Source organism: Tachypleus tridentatus, chromosome 2 (genome assembly GCF_004210375.1).
Source record: "Tachypleus tridentatus isolate NWPU-2018 chromosome 2, ASM421037v1, whole genome shotgun sequence".
Lineage (NCBI taxonomy): Eukaryota > Metazoa > Arthropoda > Merostomata > Xiphosura > Limulidae > Tachypleus > Tachypleus tridentatus.
In genome coordinates this window covers 153,313,114-153,326,633 of record NC_134826.1, presented here as the reverse complement: position 1 = coordinate 153,326,633, position 13,520 = coordinate 153,313,114, and the positions used below count along the sequence as shown (strand labels likewise).

Here is a 13,520-nt window from a genome sequence, read left to right as displayed (position 1 = left end):
ATGGTTATATGAAAAGCTCACTGTATGAAACCAACTAGTGGTTATATGAAAAGCTCACTGTATGAAACCAACTAGTGGTTATATGAAAAGCTCACTGTATGAAACCAACATGTATACTACTATTTGAAACTTTCAATCTGAAACTGGATATGAACGGATATTTATTTTTTGGCGACTTTCGTTCGACGTATTTGTGTTGTTTTGTGCATAACAATGTCCGTTTTAAATATATATGTTATTTGATCTCTGGTTATTAGAAAATACATTCGTCAGATGCAATTCAATCCTAACGGACTGTTTATGACCTTGAAAGCTATGGTGACTCGTTGCTTAAACGTTCACAAGGTGGAAGGAACACATTTTAGAGTATCACCGCTTATCTAACCAGCTAAGCTTCGTTTTCAAAGTAACGCCATCTAGAATTACGTATTATATTTCACTCACATAAATTGGTTCCGCAAGTTTTATCATGCTGCCAGAATAAATAACAGCAAAGAAAACGAAAACAACTCTTTTATTCAGCTGTATTATTCAGTATTAATATAATCATGTTTTTTTATTTAGTCGTGGATCAGGTTATTGGTAGATATAACTAATAATTGTTGGAAGTACCAAAGCTTAGTAAAAGTTTAAAAAATAATTTTTATACGATATTTTTGATTAAAAGTATAAAAAGTAAAATTCATTTTGCAGTATTGCAAAGATATAAATATTCTTTAAACAAATTTAATTCTAACTCTTTACCTAACATTGGTCTACATTTTAGTCTTAGTGTCGTAGATTTAAGGTCTTCACTTTCACTACATACCTAAAGTTGCAGTTTAAAGTCCTTGGTAATAACTAGCCCAAAACTTTAAGTTTTAAGGTTTTCATTCTCATCATAAATATACTGAGGTTTTAAACCCTTCAGGTTTCACTTTACATCCATGTGGCAATTTAAATGCCTAGGTTTTCACTCTAGAGCTAAAGTTTCAGTTTTAAGGTTTCAGATTTAAGGTTATAGCTTCACTATCACTGTGAAGCTTTAAGTCATTCATCTATCACTCTTTAATAAATACATCACTGTGTACTTAATATTCCAGCTTAAGTACTAGACTATCAGTATGTACTTAATATTCCAGCTTAAGTACTAGACTATCACTGTGTACTTAATATTCCAGCTTAAGTACTAGACTATCACTGTGTACTTAATATTCCAGCTTAAGTACTAGACTATCAGTATGTACTTAATATTCCAGCTTAAGTACTAGACTATCACTGTGTATTTAATATTCCAGCTTAAGTACTAGACTATCACTGTGTATTTAATATTCCAGCTTAAGTACTAGACTATCACTGTGTATTTAATATACCAGCTTATGTACTAGACTATCACTGTGTATTTAATATTCCAGCTTAGGTACTAGACTATCAGTATGTACTTAATATTCCAGCTTAAGTACTAGACTATCACTGTGTACTTAATATTCCAGCTTAAGTACTAGACTATCACTGTGTACTTAATATTCCAGCTTAAGTACCAGACTATCAGTATGTACTTAATATTCCAGCTTAAGTACTAGACAATCACTGTGTATTTAATATTCCAGCTTAAGTACTAGACTATCACTGTGTATTTAATATTCCAGCTTAAGTACTAGACTATCACTGTGTACTTAATATTCCAGCTTAAGTACTAGATATCACTATGTATTTAATATTCCAGCTTAAGTACTAGACTATCACTGTGTATTTAATATTCCAGCTTATGTACTAGACTATCATTGTGTATTTAATATTCCAGCTTAAGTACTAGACTATCACTGTGTATTTAATATTCCAGCTTATGTACTAGACTATCATTGTGTATTTAATATTCCAGCTTAAGTACTAGATATCACTATGTACTTAATATTCCAGCTTAAGTACTAGACTATCACTATGTATTTAATATTCCAGCTTAAGTACTAGACTATCACTGTGTATTTAATATTCCAGCTTAAGTACTAGACTATCACTGTGTATTTAATATTCCAGCTTAAGTACTAGACTATCACTATGTACTTAATATTCCAGCTTATGTACTAGACTATCACTGTGTATTTAATATTCCAGCTTAAGTACTAGACTATCACTGTGTATTTAATATTCCAGCTTAAGTACTAGACTATCACTGTGTATTTAATATTCCAGCTTATGTACTAAACCATCACTGTGTATTTAATATTCCAGCTTATGTACTGGACTATCAGAATGTACTTAATATTCCAGCTTAAGTACTAGACTATCACTGTGTACTTAATATTCCAGCTTAAGTACTAGACTATCAGAATGTACTTAATATTCCAGCTTAAGTACTAGACTATCACTGTGTACTTAATATTCCAGCTTAAGTACTAGACTATCACTGTGTATTTAATATTCCAGCTTATGTACTAGATATCACTGTGTATTTAATATTCCAGCTTATGTACTAGACTATCATTGTGTATTTAATATTCCAGCTTAAGTACTAGACTATCACTGTGTATTTAATATTCCAGCTTATGTACTAGACTATCATTGTGTATTTAATATTCCAGCTTAAGTACTAGATATCACTATGTACTTAATATTCCAGCTTAAGTACTAGACTATCACTGTGTATTTAATATTCCAGCTTAAGTACTAGACTATCACTGTGTATTTAATATTCCAGCTTAAGTACTAGACAATCACTATGTACTTAATATTCCAGCTTATGTACTAGACTATCACTGTGTATTTAATATTCCAGCTTATGTACTAGACTATCACTGTGTATTTAATATTCCAGCTTATGTACTAGACTATCACTGTGTACTTAATACTCCAGCTTAAGTACTAGACTATCAGAATGTACTTAATATTCCAGCTTAAGTACTAGACTATCACTGTGTACTTAATATTCCAGCTTAAGTACTAGACTATCACTGTGTATTTAATATTCCAGCTTAAGTACTAGACTATCACTGTGTATTTAATATTCCAGCTTATGTACTAGATATCACTGTGTATTTAATATTCCAGCTTAGGTACTAGACTATCAGTATGTACTTAATATTCCAGCTTAAGTACTAGACTATCACTGTGTACTTAATATTCCAGCTTAAGTACTAGACTATCACTGTGTATTTAATATTCCAGCTTAAGTACTAGACTATCACTATGCACTTAATATTCCAGCTTATGTACTAGACTATCACTGTGTATTTAATATTCCAGCTTAAGTACTAGCCTATCACTGTGTATTTAATATTCCAGCTTAAGTACTAGACTATCACTGTGTATTTAATATTCCAGCTTATGTACTGGACTATCATTGTGTACTTAATATTCCAGCTTAAGTACTAGACTATCACTATGTACTTAATATTCCAGCTTATGTACTAGACTATCACTGTGTATTTAATATTCCAGCTTAAGTACTAGACTATCACTTTGTATTTAATATTCCAGCTTAAGTACAAGACCATCACTGTGTATTTAATTTCAGCTTTCACTCCTTTTACTAACACAGTGTAATTAATGTCATTCTTTAGTCCTAGAGTTATCACTGTGTATTTAATTTGTGAGATTTAAGTTCTTGACATATCCATGTGTATTTAATATATCAGCTATATAAGTCCTAGACCTATTACTATGTATTTAATATATCAGCCATAAGTCCTAGACCTATTACTATGTATATAATATGCCAGCCTTAAGTTTAGGCCTGTCACTTTGTATTTAATATAACAGCTTTAAGTCCTATAACTATACCTGTTTATTTAATATATCAAATTTAAGTCGTATAACTATCACTGGGTATTTATATATATAAGATTTAAGACCTAGACCTATCAGTGTGTAATTGATATTTTGGTTTTAAGTCCTACAACTATCATGATGTGTATTTAATGTATAAGCCTTAACTCCTACAACTATCAGTGTGTATTTAATATGCCAGATCCAGGTCCTAGACATAACATTGTCTTTAATATGGGCTTGAACTCCTAAACCTATCATTGTGTATTTAATATGCATGCCTTAAGTTCTAGACCTACCACTGTATTTAATGTCAGATTTAAGTCTTATAACTATTGCTGTGTACTTAATATGTCAGCTTTAATTCCTATAGCTATCACTGTGTATTTAATATGCCAGATTTGTGTTCTACACTTATCAATGTGTATTTAATAGCCAGCTTTAAGGCCTAGACATAACACTCGGTATTTAATATATCAGCTACAAGTCCTAAATTTATCACTGTGCATTTTATATATATCAGTTTTAAGTTTTAGACCCATCAGTCTGTATTTAATTTGGGAGCCTTAATTCTTGACCGATCCCTATGTTTTTAATATGCCAGGTTCAAGTCATTGACCTATCCCTATGTATTTAATATATCAGCTTTAAGTTATTGGCCTATCTTAGTGTATTTAATATATCACCATTAAGACCTTGCTTGACCTACCACTGTGTATTAGCTTTATATTCTTTACATCTCATCGTGTATTTAATGCCATCTTTAAATTTCATCTTTTGAATACATCATATAGCAGTTTATGTAATGGTGTCAGACATCATCTTTAAATCAAAAGATAACAGATGCACATCTTATATGGCTATATTTTAGAGCCATCTAAGAAATGTAGATGTTTGCGGCTTTTGAAGTCACTGAGATTTCTTACTTTTATACGAGTGGTCACTTTATGAATGTTCTACAATTCATTCTCACTACGACATATTTAGTTCTTATGGCTTCTTGTCAGATTTGACGTAATGTGAATGGTTGTGTTCTACCATTGTTTACTGCTCAGTGATACACCAGAACCATCGAATAAATCACTTCATATAGAACACTACATTGATAAACAGAAACAGAAACCTACATGTTATGAACTATTCTACTTTAAGGCCTAACATTTCAATACATTGGTAAGTGTATGTAAGAATGTCCTGCTTTGTCTGAAAGAAGTTCGTCATTTGTATCTTTTCTTGGGTCAGGTTGTTGTAAAACTGTGGAAGGCAGTGGACTTGAAGAAATATGGTCCACTATGTATAATCGAAATTTATTTCCAAAGATGCTTGAAAGTAAAGCCAATATAAAATCAAGGATCCCATCAATCATGATAAGATATTTGCTGATACAAAAGTTTGGTGAACTTCTTGGAATTGCTCAAAGATGCAAAAACAAAATACTTCAAATATATAAGAATAGTGCCATGGTTACATTGGGTCGATATTTATCAGGATTGATAGAATAGGTAGCTGGCAGATAATTGTTGTTTTTTGTAATTAACCACAAAGCTACATAAATGGATATCTGTGGTTTGGCCTCCACGGATATGGAAATCCTATTTCTCGTGGTATAAGTTGGAAGACTCGTCACTTCACACTTCGTCAAAACAAAATCTTAGTTACATAGAATATTCCTTCATGAAAATCAGGAAGACACAGAATGTGTTCAATTAGATCTAGGAAGAACTACTAGGCTTCAAACCACACATGTGGTTCCTCAGTCAGATCTTTCTGACAAAAAGCATCAAATACTACTGGTCAAACTAATATAGGGAAATGAATGAAGGATGCATTAGATAAGACTAGAGTGGCATTCGCAATTAACTTGAAGTTATAATCCTTTCCAAGATGGGAAGCATTCACAGCTGAGAAACATTGCCTTAGCTGGTGGTCGAGTGAATGTTCGATCAATGTTGAGAACTCTGTCAATGAAAGGTTCAAACAGAGAGATTTTTAGAGAAAAGATTTTAAGTATAATCTGTCAGGCTTGTGAAGAAAGCAGTCACTCTAGCTACTGAGAATTTTCACGTCTTCTGCCGAATTCTTCTGATTACTATCATTAGGTTGTTGACACCACCACTTGCTGACTTTACCTTGTAGATGTTTCAACATTTTCTCTTTTATGATGAGATTGAGGTGAAAAAGGAAAAAACTTGCATCATAAACTTTGGCCCTAAAATTCTGATTTGTGGGGACTTCATCAAAGAAGTTATAGCTGTTACTTACCTGACCAAAGATACATTTTCATGAAGTATTTATAGCGTACACGAACACAATGTACACAAAGCATCAGATGGTTTCCAACTTCTGGTAGTATTTCATATCTATGAAGGGTCCCAACAAAATACCCAGAAATAAAACACTGCAGTCTCATAAAAGCCACTCCTGCTAGTCGTGGTAGTAGAACAAAACACTCTTGGCAGTTTCTCTGCTACAGAATAACAAACACCATACTATTAACCTCATTCCTTCTTACCTGACAGATACTGTCACTTAAGTAGAACTTCCAAGCAATAAAGGAAATGCAGATGTCGTGTTTCTCAGAAAAGCAGTCTAGTTGGCTACGAGATACGACATAGTTTATGTTATTAACGATGACGCAGCTAAGCTTATATAATATCTCACTTCTATTGTGTTCAAGATAGTAAAACTTAGCTGTCAAGTATCTAACCCCGCAGGAAACAGGTGTCTAGAATGATATTATAAATAAAGCCTAGAGACATCTAAGGGTGGATATTTGAACATTAAATAAAATATATACATATCTGTTTAACATAACATAATAATAATACATGGAAAATAAAAGGTGTAAAAGTAGTTTCTATTTATGTATGAAAAATAAAGTGAAGTGCTTGTATGAAACACTTGGAAACAGATAGAATCAGCTACATGTGAAACAACTGTAAATAGACAGAATTAGGGCTTGGGTTTACGTAGATGTATAACAAAGTAATTCATGTAATAGATTACGATCGAAGTTTACATAAATTTGTTATAAAATAATCCATGTAATACAACAGGATGCAGGTTTAAACAAACGTACAACAAAGTTTTGAATATAACGTATATATTAGGATCTATATTATACATATTATCTATGTCCTTTCTCATTTCTAAATAACACCCTGTATTTCTCCACGGCCAGTGTTTCAAAATTAAAAAAGTTATTTCTATAATATCAGTCATACAAGTTTATTTATACGTTTACACAACTTGCTCAATTACTATTCCCAAAATTCGTCTATGTAAAGCCATTGATCCATCTTCATTAACATATATATATATAAAAATAGTGCTAAGCCTATTTTTCACCTCGCAGATTTGCAAAGTAAAGGTATAACTGCAAGTCGCCTGATGTCGTAAAAACAGTCTTGTTTAGTAAAGTAATATTGGAATTATAGATATTGTTTACAAAACGTATATTACTCACGTACAGGTGCGCAAGTAACTCACGTTACTTATTACGGATAAGTAGTTTACGGATGTAATAAATTTTATAGACAACTTCAGTGATAACATATAAAGGCGGGAAACAAATCTCTATTTTTGCCACAAAGTTTGGCTACATTTCAGTTAGTTATTGACGTCAGCGAGGAAAAATATTTTCGCTCATGGATCCATTTTGGGACAGACACTTGATGTTTAACAATTAGATTACTTGAGACATGTCCTTTATGAAGAGATACTTAGTAGATTGGCCTTCAGAGTTAGAGACCGAAAATTAATTCCATACTTAGACAGAATTGGGCTTTATCTTACTTAAAAGAGTTTATCATGCATGATTTTCAGTAAAGAAAGATTTGGTTTCTTCTTCCTTAAAATCTTATAAGGAAGTATTTTCAACAAAACATTAAGAATCAGGCCCTCCTTAAAAACGTAAGTTAGCAGGAACGATTTCAACAAAACATTAAGAATCAGGCCCGCCTTAAAAACGTAAGTTAGCAGGAACGATTTCAACAAAACATTAAGAATCAGGCCCGCCTTAAAAACGTAAGTTAGCAGGAACGATTTCAACAAAACGGTAAGAATCAGGTTTTTCCTTAAAAAGATAAGTTAGCAGGGAATAATTTCAACAAAACAGCAGGACTCAAGTCCTCTTTAAAAAGATAAGTTAGCAGGGACTAATTTCAACAAAACAACAGGACTCAAGTCCTCTAGGTTTTCTTAGTTGAAAAGGTGGCTCCTTGGAAAGATTCTCCTCACCAAATGGAAATGACTTTCAGTATGAAAGGAAACATAAACATACCTAAACAAAATATGCCAGTAAAGGTCTAACTGGATTTGTGGTGCAGATATAAAGGAGAGTTTTCTATAGATGGTGGTCTCTTTGTGTCTTCTACGTCGAACCTAACGTATCTGTGGTAAATGTATTAACGAGATTTCTTTATAGAATGAAATGTCTTGGCATCCTTCATTTATAACCGAAATCATTCTTGGCACAGGTTTAACTACAATTACATGATGTCGCTTTACTTTTATCATTCAAAGAGTAAGTCATTAAGTAATGAGTTAATATGATCACACACTGTGTTTCCTGAACATTAACTTAAGTTCCCTATTCTTTATGTTAACTACATTAAGTTCCCACATCTTTATATTAACTACATTAAGTTCTCACATAACTTGTGTTAACTACCATAAGTTTATGTTAAATACCTTAAGTTCCCAATTCTTTATGTTAACTACCTTAAGTTCCCACATCTTTATATTAACTAACTTAAGTTCCCACATCTTTATATTAACTACCTTAAGTCCCCACATCTTTATGTTAACTACCTTAAGTCCCCACATCTTTATATTAACTAACTTAAGTTCCCAATTCTTTATGTTAAATACCTTAAATTCCCACACCTTTATGTTAACTAACCTAAGTTCTCATATAACCTATGTTAACTACCTTAAGTTTCCTACATATCATGTTACAAACCCTTAAATTTTTCCACACCACCAGGTTAAGTAACTTTAAAGTTTGACAAGGGTGGAACTCCCTAGCTGAGAGATACAGATATACTGAAAGATATACTTAGAGATATAATATTAAAATAGTACAAATTTCTAACGTTTTGTCTTTAGACTTTATGTGATAAAAGTCAATTGAATGTAATAATTGATGTAAGGAGTGAAGAACTGACCAACGGTAACCAGTGGTCTCTATTTAATGTTGGTTTATGTGGTATCAAGGAAGAGTGAAGTGAATGTAACATGACTGGTGTAACGAGTGAAGAACTGACCAATGGTAATCAGTGGTCTCTATTTAATGTTGGGTTATGTGGTATCAAGGAAGAGTGAAGCGAATGTAACATGACTGGTGTAACGAGTGAAGAACTGACCAATGGTAATCAGTGGTCTCTATTTAATGTTGGTTTATGTGGTATCAAGGAAAAGTGAAGCGAATGTAACATGACTGGTGTAACGAGTGAAGAACTGACCAATGGTAACCAGTGGTCTCTATTTAATATTGGTTTATGTGGTATCAAGGAAGAGTGAAGCGAATGTAACATGACTGGTGTAACGAGTGAAGAACTGACCAATGGTAACCAGTGGTCTCTATTTAATGTTGGTTTATGTGGTATCAAGGAAGAGTGAAGCGAATGTAACATGACTGGTGTAACGAGTGAAGAACTGACCAATGGTAACCAGTGGTCTCTATTTAATGTTGGTTTATGTGGTATCAAGGAAGAGTGAAGTGAATGTAACATGACTGGTGTAACGAGTGAAGAACTGACCAATGGTAACCAGTGGTCTCTATTTAATGTTGATTTATGTGGTATCAAGGAAGAGTGAAGCGAATGTAACATGACTGGTGTAACGAGTGAAGAACTGACCAATGGTAATCAGTGGTCTCTATTTAATGTTGGTTTATGTGGTATCAAGAAAGAGTGAAATGAATGTAACATGACTGGTGTAACGAGTGAAGAACTGACCAATGGTAACCAGTGGTCTCTATTTAATGTTGATTTATGTGGTATCAAGGAAGAGTGAAGCGAATGTAACATGACTGGTGTAACGAGTGAAGAACTGACCAATGGTAACCAGTGGTCTCTATTTAATGTTGATTTATGTGGTATCAAGGAAGAGTGAAGCGAATGTAACATGACTGGTGTAACGAGTGAAGAACTGACCAATGGTAATCAGTGGTCTCTATTTAATGTTGGTTTATGTGGTATCAAGAAAGAGTGAAATGAATGTAACATGACTGGTGTAACGAGTGAAGAACTGACCAATGGTAACCAGTGGTCTCTATTTAATGTTGATTTATGTGGTATCAAGGAAGAGTGAAGCGAATGTAACATGACTGGTGTAACGAGTGAAGAACTGACCAATGGTAATCAGTGGTCTCTATTTAATGTTGGTTTATGTGGTATCAAGAAAGAGTGAAATGAATGTAACATGACTGGTGTAACGAGTGAAGAACTGACCAATGGTAACCAGTGGTCTCTATTTAATGTTGGTTTATCAGTGTTGCTAGGTATGTTTTCATCTACAGCTATCATGGTGTTTCATAAATTTTCTTTTTAGTCGCCAGTTAAACCCTCCTTGGGATATCACAAATCACCAAAGTGATCATCCTGAGATATCCCAGATCTATACAATAACCATCTCGAAATACCCCAAATCACCACGATAACCATCCCAGGCTTTCTCGCATTGAGTTAAGTTTAATACCTTAAATTATGACCTTTGTTTCTGGAGATCGTTTCTAGACTATAACTAGATCAAATCTGTGTCAACAATGTTATCGTGTAACTTTCAAACATACAGTCAGAAAGGAATTCTTGTTGCATCAGGAAAGATATTATGAGGTTTGAAATTAACAACAATTTAACAGAAATGTGCAGTGGAAGCATGCTAAATACGTGAAATATTATTATAGAAAATAATACACCGTACAACTCAATAATAAAATTAATATACCGTAGTACTCAATAATAAAAATAATAAATCGTTCAACTCAATAATAAACATAATACACCGTACTACTCAATAATAAACGTAATACACCGTAGTATTCAATAATAAAAATAATACACCGTACTACTCAATAATAAAAATAATACACGGTAGTACTCAGTAATAAAAATAATACACCGTAATACTCAATAATAAAAAACACCGTACTACTCAATAATAAAAAGTGTACACCGTACTACTCAGTAATAAAAATAATACACTGTACTATTCAACAATAAAAATAATACACTGTACTATTCAACAATAAAAATAATACAATGTATATGTAACAATATTACTCACAAACAAACTGTGGTATTACTCCAAACCCTGCTCCCAATATTCCCGCCTTGGCATAGAGACACAAGTAAGGATGGGTTAGTAGCGTCTAAATATAAAGGTCTCTCCTGTACAGACTCCAGGAACATGTCGTCGACAATGGTTCTTGGTAGACGTCCAACTCACTAAACGGTCCATGTATTCTTGTGAGTTGGCAAGAAATGGCAGAAACGATAGAAGTTTAAAGGGTTAACAGCCGGACTTGCAATTATTTCTTTCACGAGTTAAATAGTAACAAAAGTGAAAAGAATAAAAAAATACTGGGCTAATAAATACCATATAATATAATATAATACAATAATATATTTGTACATTAAATACACCGTATTTAATATAATATAACATAATATTTGTACATTAAATATTCCAGGAAATTATTTGAAACACTTATTATTACGGAAATCATCGAACCATACATTAAAATTAAAACAAACATTACATGTGGCATTGCTCTCTCTACTAATCAGATACAATCTATAACTGAATATGTTTATGTACCTTTCACTTGGTTATTTATATAGTGCGTTATACTTTATGTTAACCGTTTTACTATCAGATACAATCTATAACTGAATATGTTTATGAACCTTTCACTTGGTTATTTATATAGTGTGTTATACTTTATGTTAACTGTTTTACTATCAGATACAATCTAAAACTAAATGTGTTTATGCACCTTTCACTTGCTTCTTTATATAGTGTGTTATAAATATGCTAATTTCCGTTACTCTATCATCTATAGTTATGTGAGTTTCAGTTACTCTTTCATCTATAGTTATGTTAGTTTTAGTTACTCTTTCATCTATAGTTATATTAGTTTCAGTTACTCTTTCATCTATAGTTATGTTAGTTTCAGTTATACTTTCATCTATAGTTATGTTAGTTTCAGTTACTCTTTCATCTATAGTTATGTTAGTTTCAGTTACTCTTTCATCTATAGTTATGTTAGTTTCAGTTATACTTTCATCTATAGTTATGTTAGTTTCAGTTATACTTTCATCTATAGTTATGTTAGTTTCAGTTACTCTTTCATCTATAGTTATGTTAGTTTCAGTTACTCTTTCATCTATAGTTATGTTAGTTTCAGTTACTCTTTCATCTATAGTTATGTTAGTTTCAGTTATACTTTCATCTATAGTTATGTTAGTTTCAGTTATACTTTCATCTATAGTTATGTTAGTTTCAGTTACTCTTTCATCTATAGTTATGTTAGTTTCAGTTACTCTTTCATCTATAGTTATGTTAGTTTCAGTTACTCTTTCATCTATAGTTATGTTAGTTTCAGTTATACTTTCATCTATAGTTATGTTAGTTTCAGTTACTCTTTCATCTATAGTTATGTTAGTTTCAGTTACTCTTTCATCTATAGTTATGTTAGTTTCAGTTATACTTTCATCTATAGTTATGTTAGTTTCAGTTACTCTTTCATCTATAGTTATGTTAGTTTCAGTTACTCTTTCATCTATAGTTATGTTAGTTTCAGTTACTCTTTCATCTATAGTTATGTTAGTTTCAGTTATACTTTCATCTATAGTTATGTTAGTTTCAGTTATACTTTCATCTATAGTTATGTTAGTTTCAGTTACTCTTTCATCTATAGTTATGTTAGTTTCAGTTACTCTTTCATCTATAGTTATGTTAGTTTCAGTTACTCTTTCATCTATAGTTATGTTAGTTTCAGTTATACTTTCATCTATAGTTATGTTAGTTTCAGTTACTCTTTCATCTATAGTTATGTTAGTTTCAGTTACTCTTTCATCTATAGTTATGTTAGTTTCAGTTATACTTTCATCTATAGTTATGTTAGTTTCAGTTATACTTTCATCTATAGTTATGTTAGTTTCAGTTTCTCTTTCATCTATAGTTATGTTAGTTTCAGTTATACTTTCATCTATAGTTATGTTTGTTTCAGTTACTCTTTCATCTATGGTTATGTTAGTTTCAGTTACTCTTTCATCTATAGTTATGTTAGTTTCAGTTATACTTTCATCCATAGTTATGTTAGTTTCAGTTACTCTTTCATCTATAGTTATGTTAGTTTCAGTTATACTTTCATCTATAGTTATGTTAGTTTCAGTTACTCTTTCATCTATAGTTATGTTAGTTTCAGTTATTCTTTTATATCATTCTATTCTTTAGTAATGAGTAACAGTCTTCTTTTGTTGTTGTTTTTATTTTCTTGTTACTGTCAGTTAACATTTCATTCTTATTTCTAGTTTATGGACGTATCTGTTAACATTCCCTTCTTATTTCTAGTTTAGGAACGTATCTGTTAGCATTCCCTTCTTATTTCTAGTTTAGGAACGTATCTGTTAACATTTCATTCTTATTTCTAGTTTAGGAACGTATCTGTTAACATTCCCTTCTTATTTCTAGTTTAGGAACGTACTTGTTAACATTCCCTTCTTATTTCTAGTTTAGGAACGTATCTGTTAACATTTCATTCTTAT

General features: G+C 31.9%; 1 protein-coding gene across 6 annotated transcripts in view; it reads right to left on the bottom strand.

The window, feature by feature from the left end:
* LOC143245390 (uncharacterized) overlaps window positions 1-11,167 on the bottom strand; it is a 30,206-nt gene extending 19,039 nt beyond the window's left edge. For 2 of the 6 annotated variants that reach the window (XM_076491674.1, XM_076491678.1), the window contains exons 1-2: window positions 11,035-11,130; window positions 8,027-8,136 (exon numbers count right to left, since the gene is read on the bottom strand). The gene's annotated coding sequence lies outside the window, so the exon portion shown is untranslated. Of the gene's footprint in view, window positions 1-6,006; window positions 6,216-8,026; window positions 8,137-11,034 lie in introns of those variants that run through there. The other 4 variants (XM_076491673.1, XM_076491676.1, XM_076491675.1 and 1 more) reach the window with 2 other exon arrangements.
* Window positions 11,168-13,520: the final 2,353 nt, after the last annotated feature.